We start from the raw sequence: 15,041 nt of genomic DNA on the forward strand, positions 1-15,041 counted from the left end.
GAGTTTAGGACTTCCCTGATGGCTCAGCTTCCTGACCTGCATACAGATTTCCCAAGAGGCAGGTGAGATGGTCTGGTATTCCCATCTCTTAAGGAATTTTCCACAGTTTATTGTGATCCACACAGTCAAAGGCTTTGGCATAGTCAATAAAGCAGAAGCAGATGTTTTTCTGGAACTCTCTTGCTTTTTCCATGATCCAGCAGATGTTGGCAGTTTGATCTCGGGTTCCTCTGCCTTTTCTAAAACCAGCTTGAACATCAGGAAGTTCATGGTTCACGTATTGCTGAAGCCTGGCTTGTAGAATTTTGAGCATTACTTTACTAGCATGTGAGATGAGTGCAATTGTGCGGTAGTTTCAGCATTCTTTGGCATTGCCTTTCTTTGGAATTGGAATGAAAACTGACCTTTTCCAGTCCTGTGGCCACTGCTGAGTTTTCCAAATTTGCTGGCAAATTGAGTGCAGCACTTTCACAGCATCATCTTTCAGGATTTGAAATAGCTCAACTGGAATTCCATCACCTCCACTAGCTTTGTTCATAGTGATGCTTCCTAAGGCCCACTTGACTTCACATTCCAGGATGTCTGGCTCTAGATGAGTGATCACACCATCGTGATTATCCAGGTTGTGAAGATCTTTTTTGTACAGTTCTTCTCCGCTGGATCATGGAAAAATCAAGAGAATTCCAGGAAAACATCTATTTCTGCTTTACTGACCATGCCAAAGCCTTTGACTGGGTAGATCACAATAAACTGGAAAATTGTGAGAGAGATGGGAATACCAGACCACCTGACCTGCCTCTTGAGAAATCTGTATGTGGGTCAGGAAGCAACAGTTAGAACTGGACATGGAACAACAGACTGGTTCCAAATAGGAAAAGGAGGACGTCAAGGCTGAATATTGTCACCCTGCTTACTTAACTTATACGCAGAGTACATCATGAGAAACACTGGACTGGAAGAAACACAAGCTGGAATCAAGATTGCCAGGAGAAATATCAATAACCTCAGATATACAGATGACACCACCCTTATGGCAGAAAGTGAAGAGGAACTAAAAAGCCTCTTGATGAAAGTGAAAGAGGAAAGTGAAAAAGTTGGCTTAAAGCTCAACATTCAGAAAAAGAAGATCGTGGCATTCGGTCCCATCACTTCACGGGAAATAAACGGGGAAACAGTGGAAACAGTGTCAGAGTTTATTTGGGGGGGGGCTCCAAAATCACTGCAGATGGTGATTGCAGCCATGAAGTTAAAAGACGCTTACTCCTTGGAAGAAAAGTTATGAGCAACCTAGACAGCATATTCAAAAGCAGAGACATTACTTTGCCGACTAAAGTCCGTCTAGTCAAGGCTATGGTTTTTCCAGTAGTCATGTATGGATGTGAGGGTTGGACTGTGAAGAAAGGTGAGCACCGAAGAATTGATGCTTTTGAATCGTGGTGTTGGAGAAGACTCTTGAGAGTTCCTTAGACTTCAAGGAGATCCAACCAGTCCATTCTGAAGGAGATCAACCTTGGGATTTCTTTGGAAGGAATGATGCTAAAGCTGAAGCTCCAGTACTTTGGCTACCTCATGCAAAGAGTTGACTCATTGGAAAAGACTTTGATGCTGGGAGGGATGGGGGGCAGGAGGAGAAGGGGACAACAGAGAATGAGATGGCTGGATGGCATCACTGACTCAATGGACGTGAGTCTGAGTGAACTCCGGGAGTTGGTGATGGACAGGGAGGCCTGGTATGCTGCGATTCATGGGGTCGCAAAGAGTCAGACACGACTGAGCGACTGAACTGAACTGAACTGAAGTGATGGCTCAGCCATAAAGAATCCACCTGCCAATGCAGGGTTTGATCCCTGATCCAGGAAGATCCCACGTGTGGCTCAGCAACTAAGCCCGCACACCTGCACTCTACAGCCTTCCAGCCGCAACTACTGAAGCTGCGTCCCCTAGAGCCTGTGCTGGGCAATAAGAGGAGCCACCTCAATGAGAAGCCCAGGCAGCAACAAAGACCCAGCATAGCCAAAAATGAATGAATTAATTTTAAAAAATATTTAGTGAGAGTATCTCTGAAATATTTACTTAGGAAGGCAATGAGAACAATTGAGTTGCTGCCCACATTTATCATTAGAGTTGTAGATAATTTATCTCTGTATTTTGTTTTGATTATACACTACAAAGAAAATCCTCATTTTCCCGCATACATAGTTGCAGATATAAGAGCTTTTTTAACATCTCACTTTCCAACCTCTAAATATACCTTAAGAGAAGAATGCTATGAAATTTTTTTTTCCCAAACTGAGTCACTAATAGGACTTTTATCTTTTTTAATCGTTTATTTACATATGTATGTATTTATTTTTTGGCCACCCCTAGCAGCATTTGGGATCTTAGTTCCCTAACCCGTAATGGAACCTGCACCCCCTGGAGTGGAAGTACAGAGTCTTAACCACTAGACAGCTGGGGAAGTGCATTAACAATATTTTCAAATAATTCATATTCTTTCAGATATATTTAAAGGCCAGAGAAGGGCCCAAAGCTTGGGATAAGCGTTATACATATTTATGCCAGAATATTATCATGATATTATTGCACAACCAAGTCTGCTGTACTTGTCTGAACAACTTTACTCCAGTTGACTCACAGAGGCCTGAAATTAAGAATATCAAGGCAGAGTTAAAACATTCCCGAAAAGTGATGGGTTTGTAAGTCCACAGGCAGGTCCACAATCCCTTATCTGACACCCTCAAGTCCACGTGCCTTTCAGTGTCCATCATCTTACAGGTTTCAGAAATGCAGTGTGCTGTCTGTGTAAGGTAGTATCAGTGCACTGCAGCAGCACCCAGGGCAGCACCCTGCAAGGACACAGGTAAGTGAAGTAAGGCAGAAAGAGAAAAACAGGTATCATATATTACCACACACATGTGGAATCTAGAAAAATGGTACAGGGCAGGAATGGAGTCACAGACCTAGAGAATGAAACAGCCCATGTCTTTTGAGTCAAACATTGCCTTTCTAACCCAGCCTGACTGGTGTCTCAGGTTTTACTCCAAAGCCACAGATAGCTTCAAGCTACACATCGTATCAAACACTCAAAATATTAAACGGAGTTACTTTTAGTGGTAGTTTGGCTGTTTGTTTTCCTCTATTCTGCATTATTTGCTAAATTTTATTTAATGAGAATATATTAGTTTTATTTATCTTTATTTTTATGTCTAGACACACATCTAGATATATATTTTTTGCCTTGGCAGGGAGAAACATATCTTGTTTTCAATAATAAAAATAAATAAGATAAATAAAAGTAAGAGATACTCATTAAATAAAATTTAGCAAATAGGGGAATCTATATGTCTGTATTTATATATCTAGGTATAGATAGAGGTAAAAACAGATTTAGGTGCAGGTATATAGATATATAGATATAAATATACCCACAGAAGGAAAATTTCCATTGCCTTAAGAGAGATACTTTTTTCTCCCCAGAGTCAAATCTTAAAAGTCGTGATCAATATAACAATATCTTTAATACTAGTTTCAAAACAAGTGTCTGAGAATTCATCACAGCCATTTCTTCTTTCTGCCCAGGATATAAGTCAAGGGTATAACACAAAGTATAAAGGAAGTGAAAGTGTTAGTCACTCAGTGATGTCCAGCTCTTTGCAATCCTATGAACTGTGGCCCTCCAGGCTCCTCTGCCCATGGAATTCTCCAGGCAAGAATACTGGAGTGGGTTGCCATTTCCTTCTCCAGGGGATCTTCCCAACCCTGGAATAGAACCTGGGTCTTCTGCACTGCAGGCAGATTCTTTATCCACCAGGGAAGCCCAACACTATGTATTAGTCAAGGTTGTTGTGTGTGGCTGGGCAGAGTGAGGGTCAGGCTGGGGCTGAGCTAATGAGGTCCAGTCATGCTACATGCTATCAGAACAGAACTCAGAACCCCTAGGACAGATGGGAGAGCTCCTGCCAAGACTTACCTTCTTGGAACAACTCTTCTGCCAGTACATCTTCCATCCTACCATCATGGTAAACACACACACACACACACAGACACACACATATACACACACTGCCGTCCAGATACTAATGTGCAATTCACTAGAGCAGATGCACCTTCTTTCTTTTAAGATTTTTTTTTTGTAGACCATTTTTAAAGTCTATTGAACTTGCTGCAGTATTGCTTCTGTTTTATGTTTCAGATTTTTGACAGCAAGGAATATGAGATCCTAGCTCCACACACAGGGATCAAACCCTCGCCCCCTGCATTGGAAGGTGAAGTCTTAACCACTGGACCCCCAGAGAAGACCCGAGATGCCCCTTCTGTCTTGCCCCTGGATCTGGCCCTCACCCTCTCCCCTGTCTTCTGTCCCTCCTCAGCTGACAAGGGCACAGATCATGCCGTGGGTCATGTCGTGGGTCAGCCCTGCCAGCAGATTCACTCCTTGGCTCTGACATACAAGCCTGCTGGGGAAACCCTCCAGCCTGGATCCACCTGGCCCCTTCAGCGCTCCTGCTCTCAGACTACACTCAGTGATGACCTGCTCACTGCCTCACAGGGAGCTGCCCAGGGCCTGGGAATGCGCCTGGCACGTTAAATAGGTAGCTTCCAAATGGATAAGTGAGCGGGCAGGTGGAGAGATGGAGGAACTCATCCAGTAGGGGAAACAAGCAGGGTAGACGACAGAGGCCTGAGAACTCAGAGGCTGTTCTGGATCTGAGCCACCCGGGGGAACACATTGTCATGGGGTTTCTGAGCCCTGGAGAGAAGGCTTTCCTAAAGAGCAGATGTTTAATACAGAACACGATGGCCTGGAGGAAGGAAGACAGGAGCCCTTTTTCCTCCAGGGCCCTGGCTTCTGCTCGGAAAAGATGAAGTCACTGGTGGTCCACAACCACCCTGTTTGCCCAGCTCCTGACGCTCTGACCCTCAAGGGCTCACACTCTGGACCAGATGCTGAGGATAAGAGGATGTCTCCAACCCATCCTCAGCTGCCCTTGTTCCCCTAAGGGACAAGTTCATCAGCAGGCCTGAGTCCATTGAGGGGGGAGAAAGGGTTTTTTTTTTATTTTTTGCTGGGATCCTAGTTCCCCGACCAGGGATCAAACCCATGTCCCCTACATTGGAAGCTGGGAGTCCTAACCCCTGGACCACCAGGGAAGTCCTGGGAGGGTCTTGAAACAGACCCTAGTGGTGCTTTGCAGTCACAGTAGCCTCTGTTCTATGTGTCATTTTTGTAAATTTCTTTATTAGCAGCACCACACGGCATGTGGGATTTTAGTTCCCTGGCCAGAGATCGAACCCACACCCCCTGCATTGGATGCATGGTGTTTCAACCACTGGACCTTCAGGTTAGCTTCCTCTACGTGTCATTGCTGAAGGAGGCAGGGCGGGGCCCCAGGGCAACCAAGCTTGTCTCTCCTCTGCGTCCTCCTACACTTCCCATCTCTAATCCTTGCTCCTGTTCCATTATTCTGGGCATTGAACCCTGGTTGTTCCTGGGACAGAGCTGCTGGCTGACTAAGGGCAGGAAGAACTGGGTTAACGGGGAAGAGAAGGCCAGGAAACAACCCGCCTCATCTGCAATTTCCAGTGTCCTTTGGGTAGAAACCCTGAACACACAGCCACAGTCCCCAGGAAGGCCCTGAGGAAGGGGGGATTCCCATGAGATTTAGAAAGGGACACCTGGGCCTCCAACCCCAGGTTTTTCTGTCCCCAAAAGCCCATCTCTAGCCCTTCCTGGACTACCAGGGTGGCTCAGAGGGTAAAGAAGCCACATGCAATGCGGTAGACCGGGGTTCTATCCCGGGTTTGGGAATATCTCCTGGAGGAGGGCATGGCAACCCACTCAAGTATTCTTGCCTGCAGAATCCCCATGGACCGAGGAGCCATGGGGTTACAAAGACACGAGTGACTAAGCACAGCACAGCAGTTCCCCATCCAGGCCAGCAGATGGCAGCACCATCAGGGATTTCAAAACTAAATTAAACTGGAAACAATTTTTTTTCGTGGGTTTTCTTTATGAAAATATTTCATTCCCTACAATCATCCTCGCAGAATGGTTTGCCCATTTCCCCTCCACAGCGCCTCCCTCCTCCTCCCCTCCTCTGCACGACCCTGATCTCCCTGGACAGAGTAGATGAAGACACTGTCATGAGAGAGACCCAACAACAGGCCTTGAAAACCATGCGTAAGCCTGGTGGGGACCCAGGAAGGAGGGAGACACCAGAGGGGACAACCCTGGACACGGGCTTCCCCCTGTGCTCAGAGTCATACAGAGAGGTGGGCGCACCCTGCCCCTCCCCCTACGCCTGATCCCTCCTGCGTGCACACGCATGCACACTCATACACACAAGCCCCATCCCTCCTCCTGGGGAGAAAGGAGACTCAGACCTCAGGTGAGGCCACACTGCCTTCCTCCTCCAGCTCATCCGGAGCAGCAAGGTGGGGGGTAGTCCCTCGGCCTGGAGGGTCGGCCTCTGCGCCTGAGACCCTCTTCCATAGGTGGTCTCTCCCAGAGGCCTGGATAGTTGAAGGAAGGCTTCCCCAAAGAGCAGACATTTAATACAGGACGCGATGGCCTGGAGGAAGGGAGACAGGAGCCCGTTCTCCTCCCAAGGCCTGGTTTCCGCTCGGCAAAGACCAAGTCACTGGTGGCCCACAGTCACAGTGTTTGCACAGCCCCAGGTGCCGTGACCCTCAGGGGCTCACACTCTGGACCAGACGCTGAGGATAAGAGGATGTCTCCAACCCGTCCTCAGCTGCCCTTGTTTCCCTAATGGACAAGTTCGTTGGCAGGACTGAGTCCATCGTGAGGAGGAGGAAAGTTTTCTTTTTTTTTTTTTCGGTTCCACTGCATGTGGGATTTTATTTCCCCGACAAGGGATCAAACCCACACCCCTTGCATTGGAACCTCAGAGTCTTAACCGTTGATTTTTGTTCAGCCACTCAGTCGTGTCTGACTCTTCACGACCCCAGGGACTGCAGCAAGCCAGGCTTCCCTGTGCTTCACCATCTCACCATCTTGCTAAAACTCATGTACATTGAGTCGCTGATGCTATCCAATCATCTCGTCCTCTGTTGTCCCCTTTTCTCCTGCCTTTAATCTTTGCCAGCATGAGGGTCTTTCCTGATGAGTCGGGTCTTCCTCAGGTGGCCAAAGTATTGGAGCTTCAGCTTCAGCATCAGTCTTTCCAATGAATTTTCAGGACTGATTTCCTTTAGGATGGACGGGTTTCATTTAGGTCCGCACCATTTCTGTCCTTTATTGTGTCCATCTTTGCATGGAATTCTCCCATGGTATCTCTAATTTTCTTGAAGAGATCTCTAGTCTTTCCCATTCTATTCTTTTCCTCTATTTCTTTGCATTGATCATTGAGAAAGGCTTTCTTATCTCCCCTTGCTGTTCTTTGGAATTTTGCATTCAGATGGGTATATCTTTCCTTTTCTTCTTTGCCTTTCACTTCTCTTCTTTTCTCAGCTATTTGTAAAGCCTCCTCAGACAACCAATTTGCCTTTTCACATTTCTTTTTCTTGGGGATGGATTTGATGTACAATGTCATGAACCTCCATCCATAGTTCTTCCGGTACTCTATCGGGTCTCATCCCTTGAATCTATTTATCACTTCCACTGTATAATCAATCATAAGAGATTTCATTTTGGTCATACCTGAAAGGCCTAGTGGTTTTCCCTACTCTCAATTTAAGTCTGAATTTTGCAATAAGGCGTTCCTGATCTTTAGCCACACTCAGCTCCTGGTCTTGATTTGCTGACTGTATAGAGCTTCTCCATCTTCGGCTGCAAAGAATATAGTCAATCTGATTTCACTATTGACCATCTGGTGATGTCCAAGAGTCGTCTGTTGTGCTGTTGGAAGAAGGTGTTTACTAAGACCAGTGCTTTCTCTTGGCAAAACTCTGTTAACTTTTGCCCTGCTTCATTTTGTACTCCAAGGCCAAACTTGCATCTTACTCCAGATATCTCTGAGTAAGAGATATCCTACTTTTCTTCCTACTTTTGCATTCCAGTACCCTACGATGAGATGACTCATTTGAAAAGACCCTGATGCTGGGAAAGATTGAGGGCAGGAGGAGAAGGGGACGACAGAGGATGAGATGGTTGGATGGCATCACCTACTCAATGGACATGAGTTTGGGTGGGCTCTGGGAGTTGGTAATGGGCAGGGAGGCCTGGCGTGCTGTGATTCATGGGGTCGCAAAGAGTCAGACATGACTGAGCAACTGAACTGAACTGAATTGACCTTGATTCATGGAACTAACATTCCAGGTTCCTGTGCAATATTGTTCTTTACACCATTGAACTTCACTTTCACCACCAGTCACATCCACAACTGGACATTGTTTCCACTTTGGCTCTTCCTCTTATTCCTTCTGGAGCTGTTCATTAGCTCTTCTCCAGTAGCATACTGGGCACTTACCGACCTGGGAAGTTCATCTTTCAGTGTCATGTCTTTTTGCCTTTTCATACTGGACCACCAGGGAAGTCCTGTTTTAAGACAGACTCTAGTGGTGCTTTGGGGTCATGGTAGTCGCAGTTCTACATTTCATTTTTTAAAAGTTCTTTATTAGAAGCACCACATGACGTGTGGGATGTTAGTTCCCTGACCAGGGATCAAACCTGTTCCCTCTGCCTCGGAAACGTGGATTTTTAGCCACTATACCGCCAAGTAAGTTTCCTCAACTTGTCATTGTTGACGGAAGCAGAGCAGGGCCCCAGGTCAACCAAGCTTCTCTCTCCTCTGCGCCCTCCTGTACTCCCCGCACTCCCCATCTCTAGCCCTTGTTCCTGTCCCATTATCCTGGGCATTGAACCCTGGTCATTCCTGGACCAGAGCAGCTGGCGGACTAAGGACAGGGAGAATGGGGTTAAGGGATAAGAGACTGCCATCTCCACTGCTCTTTGGGTAGGAACCCTGAACATAGCCTGAACCCTGAACACAGAGGCAGTCATCAGAAAGGGCCTTGAGGAAGGTGGGGATTCCCATCAGATTTAGAAAGGGACATCCGGGCCTCCAACCCAAGGCTTTTCTGTCCCTAGAAATGCAGAAGCATCTCTAGCGCTTCCCTCTGTGGGCCAGCCGGTGGCAGCACAATCAGGGATTTCAAAACTAAATTAAACGGGGAAATTTTTTTGTTGTTTTTTGTTTTCTGTGTGCAAATAGTTCATCTCCTACAATCTCCCTTCCATAATGGTTCCCCCCTTCCTTCTCCAAAGTCCGTCCCTCCCCCTTCCCTCCTCTGCATGACCCTGCTCTCCCTGGATGCAGAGTGGATGAAGACCTTGTCACGAGAGTCAGGGATCCAACAACAGGCCTTGAGAAATGTGAGTAAGCCTGATGGGGACCAAGGAGGGAGTGAGACACCAGAGGGGACGATCCTGGGCACGGGAGGACCACTGTGCCCATGATTACTCAGGGAGGTGGGAGCACCCTGCCCCTCCCCATACACCTTACTCCTCCAGTGTGCACACGCATGCACACTCACAAACACTTGCCCCATCCTTTTTCTCAGGGAGGAAGGAGACTCAGACCCAGGAAGTGAAGCCACACTGCCTTCCTCCTCCAGCTCATAGGGAGAAGCAAGGTGCGGGCAGGGGGTCCCTCAGCCTGGAGGGTCAGCCTCTGTGCCTGAGACCCTCTTCCATAGGCGGTCTCTCCCAGAGGCCTTGCTGAGCATGTGGGAGCCCTTTCAGAGACCATGACTGGAGACCCTCACCCTCAGTTAACTGGTCCAAGCCAACCCAATCCCAGAAGGGGACAGAGTGAGGGGACAGACTAGGGAGGAGGCTGGGGAGAGAGGTGGGCGGAGTGTGATGACCTCTGGAATGGACCCTGGCCCCGGGAGGAGCAGAGAGAACAGCAGCTGCATGGAGCAGCCGTCCCTTCCACCCACCGCGCCCACCCTGGAACATCTGCCTGGGATCTCGATCCCAGTTCAGGGCGTCCGGGTTCCATACCTGGTCAGAGAACTAGATCTCACATGCCACAATTAAGAGTTCGCATGCCACAACTGAAATATCCTGCATGCCTCAACGAAGATGGAAGACCCTGCCTGCCACAGTCAAGACCCTGAGCAGCCAAGTAAATAAATAATATACAAATAAAATAAATAGTTCTCACAAAAAAGAAAAATACACAGAATTATAAGTACAAAAAGAAAGAAATGCAGGCCATCTCCACCTTTAAAGCAAATGTAGCGGTTGGATACTGACTTACACTGAGATCCAGACTGTGAAATGATGCTTTTTCCTCTTCCTGAAATCCCCTCCACATCACTACCCATCTAAATTATATCCACCCACCAAGGCGAGATTCAGATACAATCCAGTGTCCTTTACCCATAACCCTTGGGTCCAGATATGCTTCAGAACTCAAGATTTTGTGGCTTTTGGAAAAACCAGTGCAGGGAATTCCTTGGCAGTTAGTTCATTGTAGGGACCCCAGGTCTCATTGCTGAGAACTCAGGTTCAATCCCTGGTTGGGGAACTAAGATTCCCCAAGCCTCAAAACATGCCCCCTCCCAAGAAAAGACTCCCCCTGGCATAGAAACCCAATAGCTAACATCTTCTCCTGTGCCTCATCCCAAGGGGCTGGAATAATGCTCCATCATCACACATTAATATCTCTGCAGCTAAACAGATTGATCTTCACAATAAGTAGAATTAAGTTACCAATTAGTTATCATTAATTAAGTCAGTTTAGGTTAGGTTTTGGTGCCAAACGTGGGAAAACAAAAACAAAAACAAAAACAAAACACTTTGATTCCAGAGCCTTTTGGAATTTAGAGCTTCAGATAAGGGAACAAGGGGTGGTGGACCTGTACACCTCCTCATCAGAGCCTTCCCTGACTCCCCCAGCTCTCCTCTGTCCTTTGTCGCTTTCTACCCCTGTCTTAGGGACTGCATTCCAATGAATCTACAACTTCATCAAGTGAAAATGCCCCTTTGTTTGACATACCCCTAGGAATTTTTTAAGTTGCCGAAGAAACGGTCCCATATCATTGACTCCAAGATGCATTCAAATTCAGAAGTGTTCTAACAAACGATGCTGGATATTGTGGGGCCTGGCCTTCTTCAGAGCAATTTATCACATTAACATCTATTCCAGAGTTATTAATATGGCAGTGAGCTGGGGGTTTTTTTGTTTGTTTTGTTTTTTTGTTTTTTTGTTCATTTGGTTTTTTTGTTTGTTTTGCTGTGGACCACTTTGTAAGTCTTTATTGAATTTGTTACAATATTGCTTCTGATTTATGTTTTGGTTTTTTTAGCCACAAGGCATCTGGGATCTTAGCTCCTCAACCAGGGATTGAAACTACACTCCTGCCCTGGAAGGCAAAGTCTTAACCACTGGACTGCCTGGGAAGTCCCTGGGAGAGAGTTTTTAAATACAAATGTCAGTACTTGGTGGACTGTTTGAGCTATTAAAAACAGTTTTACATTAAAATAATGGCAAGTGTAAATCTGAAAAATAGTCATGAAAATTATTCCATTCCAAACCATACCAGTGGAATGATCATGAAGGTAGGTAGGCATTTCTGTTGAGCAGCTGTGGTGCTGAGACTTACTTGCTCACCAACTCCGAAATTATTCAATTTTTAATAATGACACAATTCTTGGTAGTTAAAAAATAATTTGTAATTAGCATCTAAACTGAGACTTTCTTGGTGTTTTTGTTGTGCTATTTCACACTGGCATGAAATGGTGCCAAACCGTATCTAGTGTCTTGGTGAGGTGATGAAAGAGAAGCAATATGTGATGTGTGTAATCATTAAGTTTAGAGTCCCACTTTTTAGGGAATTCTATTTGCTTTAAAACACTGGGGACGTACATGGGACTTTCTCAGTGGTCTAGTGGTTAAGACTCATTGTTTCCACTTCAGGGGGCATGAATTCAATCCCTGGTCAAGGACATTCTGGAAAATTAAATTAAATTAAAATACTGGGGATGAAGGTGGGGTGAGTGGGGATTATCAATGAAACAAATTTGGCCATAGGTTATGAGAGTGTTACTAGCCTTTGTAGGGAGGCCAGAGGTCTCCAACAGCAGGAGGAAATAGCCCCGGATCAAATTGCTCTTCTCCAGAGGCCAAGAATCCTGGCTTTGTTCACGGCTTATAGCAGCAACCTTTCATCTTGGGGTCTCGTCTGGTTTCAGGACAAGGTAAAGACATTCAGAGCTCTAGTTCTTTGTTCTCCTAGTAAACACGTTTTCTGCTTTACTTCGCTAACTGTACAGTGTGCCTGTGTGTGTGACTGAAAGAAATGCACAGACAAATGTGAAGCAAGAGTTGTGTCCTAATCTGCGGTTCTGTGGCAACCTCATATGGTTTATAGCATAAATCACTGGGGGATTATACTGACCTGCTAATGTCAAGAGGCACCAATGACTCCTCTGGGGGAGCAGCCAGAGATGAATGAAGCGTGTGGATGGAACCCTCCTTTCTTGGTCAAACTTTCTGGTCTCTTTGACCATTTCATAACTGCCTGGGAATTAGAAGTACTAACCTAATCTGTCAGGTTATAGACTTTCAAGGGACTTGTGATCCACTCTTACTAGGTACTTTTACTTAGATCCCAAGTTTGCAAGCACCTAGCTTTGCTAGGAACCATAAGTTACAAGAACATATCAAAGAACGAGGCGGAATTCTAGCTCCAGGAACGTCTCTCAAGCTAGAGGTCACTCTTTTGGCTGCCTGCCCCAGGGGCCAGTGACCTAAAAGTGAATCTTTGCCGTGGCTGTCCCTCCGATCTATGTGGATAGAATCGCTGCTGGTGATCATGAGGCTTTGAGGACACAGATCGGGAATTCCAGGGTCTGGTCAGGTTGGAAGTGCAATGGGCTTCTTCCTTGGATAGCGCTAGCTCTTAGTGGACCAGAGGAGGCTCTCAGGTGGCTTCTGTCTCAACTCCTTAAGCGTTCTTTCTGTGGAATCTGTGGAATGAACTGGAAGGATGGGCCTTAATAGCTCGAGGACAAAAATCACTTTTTTCTCGCTGGCTGGCCCATCACCACCTCTTCTGCTATCACATATGCTGATGTGGTGACACTCAGATGGGACATCCTGGTTGTTGTTCACCCCCTTATGACTCAGCAGTTCTACTGCAGTCAGGACTGAGCTCAGGAATTTGCACTGGCACACAGAGGACAGATGTTTCCCCTAGAAGTCCTAGCTTGGGAGGCATTCTGGAAGGCCACTCTGGAGAGGGAAATGGCAACCCACTCCAGTATTCTTGCCTGGAGAATCTCACGGACAGAGGAGCCTGGTAGGCTACAGTCCACGGGGTCGCAGGGTCGGACCCGACTGAGCGACTGCACTTTCACTTTCACTCTGTTGCTGCCAGGTGGCACCAGAGAAAGAAAAAAGAATCAGGCAAAGGTTTTAATGGTGAGGAACTGGACTTCAGTCTTGGATGCCATCAGGTCTACCCCTGTGTGTCTCCAGCCCACCTTGGTGGTAGAACCAGGAGGGACGAGGAAGGAGCCTGCGTCAGTAAGGGACAGACCAAATCTGACCAAGAAGGAAAGCTTCAGTGTAAAGTCTGTCTCCATTCCCATCTAGAGCAGGGAGGGACACCTCCAATAAAAAAAAAAAATGCCAAGGTTGTGGACGCCACTTTTTTCTCTCTTACAGATGGGAGCTAGCAGTTCCAGAACCACCCCCTTTAAAATGTATTTTTAAAAAACTGGAACAAATTAGATCTCCAGAGTTTAAAAAGACATGCCTTATGTTCTGTGATACTGAATGGTCACAGTATCCTTTGGAAGATGGGGGATGCTGGCCAGTTGAAGGGTCTCTTAATTATAATGACTGTTTTACAGTTAGACTGGCTCTGTAAAAAATGAGAAAGAAGTAGTGACAGAGCTCTCACTGCTGGAAAATAGTAGAATTCCGCCTCATCCCTTAATATGTTCCTGTAACTTATGGTTCCTAGCAAGGCTAGGTGCTTCCAAACTTGGGATCTAAGTAAAAGTACCTAGTAAGAGTGGATCACAAGTCCCTTGAAAGTCTATAACCTGACAGATTAGGTTAGTACTTCAAGTGCCATATGTATTGCTCTTTCTCTCTGCAAGACATGCCAGACTTGTGTCTTAAGGGTGCAGATATGGGTGTGAAATCTTCAGCTCCCTCCTATCCTCTTACTTTGCCCATTTCTGGGGCTCCTAACTAAGCAAGTTGAGAGTCAGGACACCCTTCCAGGAGAGGTTGCCTCAGTCTCAGTAGAAATTCAAACAGTTCCAATTGCAGTTGAGACTGTTTAGAGGATCCAAAAAGTATATAGAAGCCTTTATGGGACTAACTTTACTTTATGACCTTACTTGGAGAGACATAATATGTGTCTTGGTACAGACACTAACTCCCAACTCCAATACTTGAGTTCTGGGGAAAAGCTGTTGCCTATGGCGATAAATGGCTTGGTAATCAATCAGCAGAAAAAGGAGAGGGCAAGACAGCCACCTTCTCTACTGGGAACCAGATGGTCCCCACAAGAGAACAGAGTCAGACTGGGATTATAACGTGGCTAAAGAAAGATGTGGACCAGAGTCCCTTTGTCAGATGTGTTCTTGTCAGGACTCAAGTGGGTGCACGCTAAGACTTTTTGCCAAATTGACTAACACAGAACAGGGAGAGAAGGAAGCTCCGGGTAAATTCCTAGATAGACTGCAGGAAGCCCTTCACAGATTCACTGAGATTGACCCCTAAATTGCAGAGGGAGGACTGATATTAAAAGGGAGGCTTCTCACTCAGCTGGCTCCAGATATCCACTAAGCTCCTAAAACAGGCGTATGAACCAAATCAGTCTTTGATAACCTGTTGCAAGTGGCTCAGACAGTTTGTTATGGCAGGTAGGAGGAGGAAAAGAGGCAGAAAAAGACCAGGAAAGACTGAAGCCTGAGCAATGGCTCTCAGATCTTCTCTAGAACAGCCAGAGGAAAATGCCCAGAGGGACCCAGGAGAAGAGGGATAGACTTGCTATTACTGGGGAAAGGAGGGGCTTCTCAAGTGAGGTTGCTCTCAGATGTCTAAGTCCCC

This window comes from Ovis canadensis, chromosome 3 (genome assembly GCF_042477335.2).
Source record: "Ovis canadensis isolate MfBH-ARS-UI-01 breed Bighorn chromosome 3, ARS-UI_OviCan_v2, whole genome shotgun sequence".
NCBI lineage: Eukaryota > Metazoa > Chordata > Mammalia > Artiodactyla > Bovidae > Ovis > Ovis canadensis.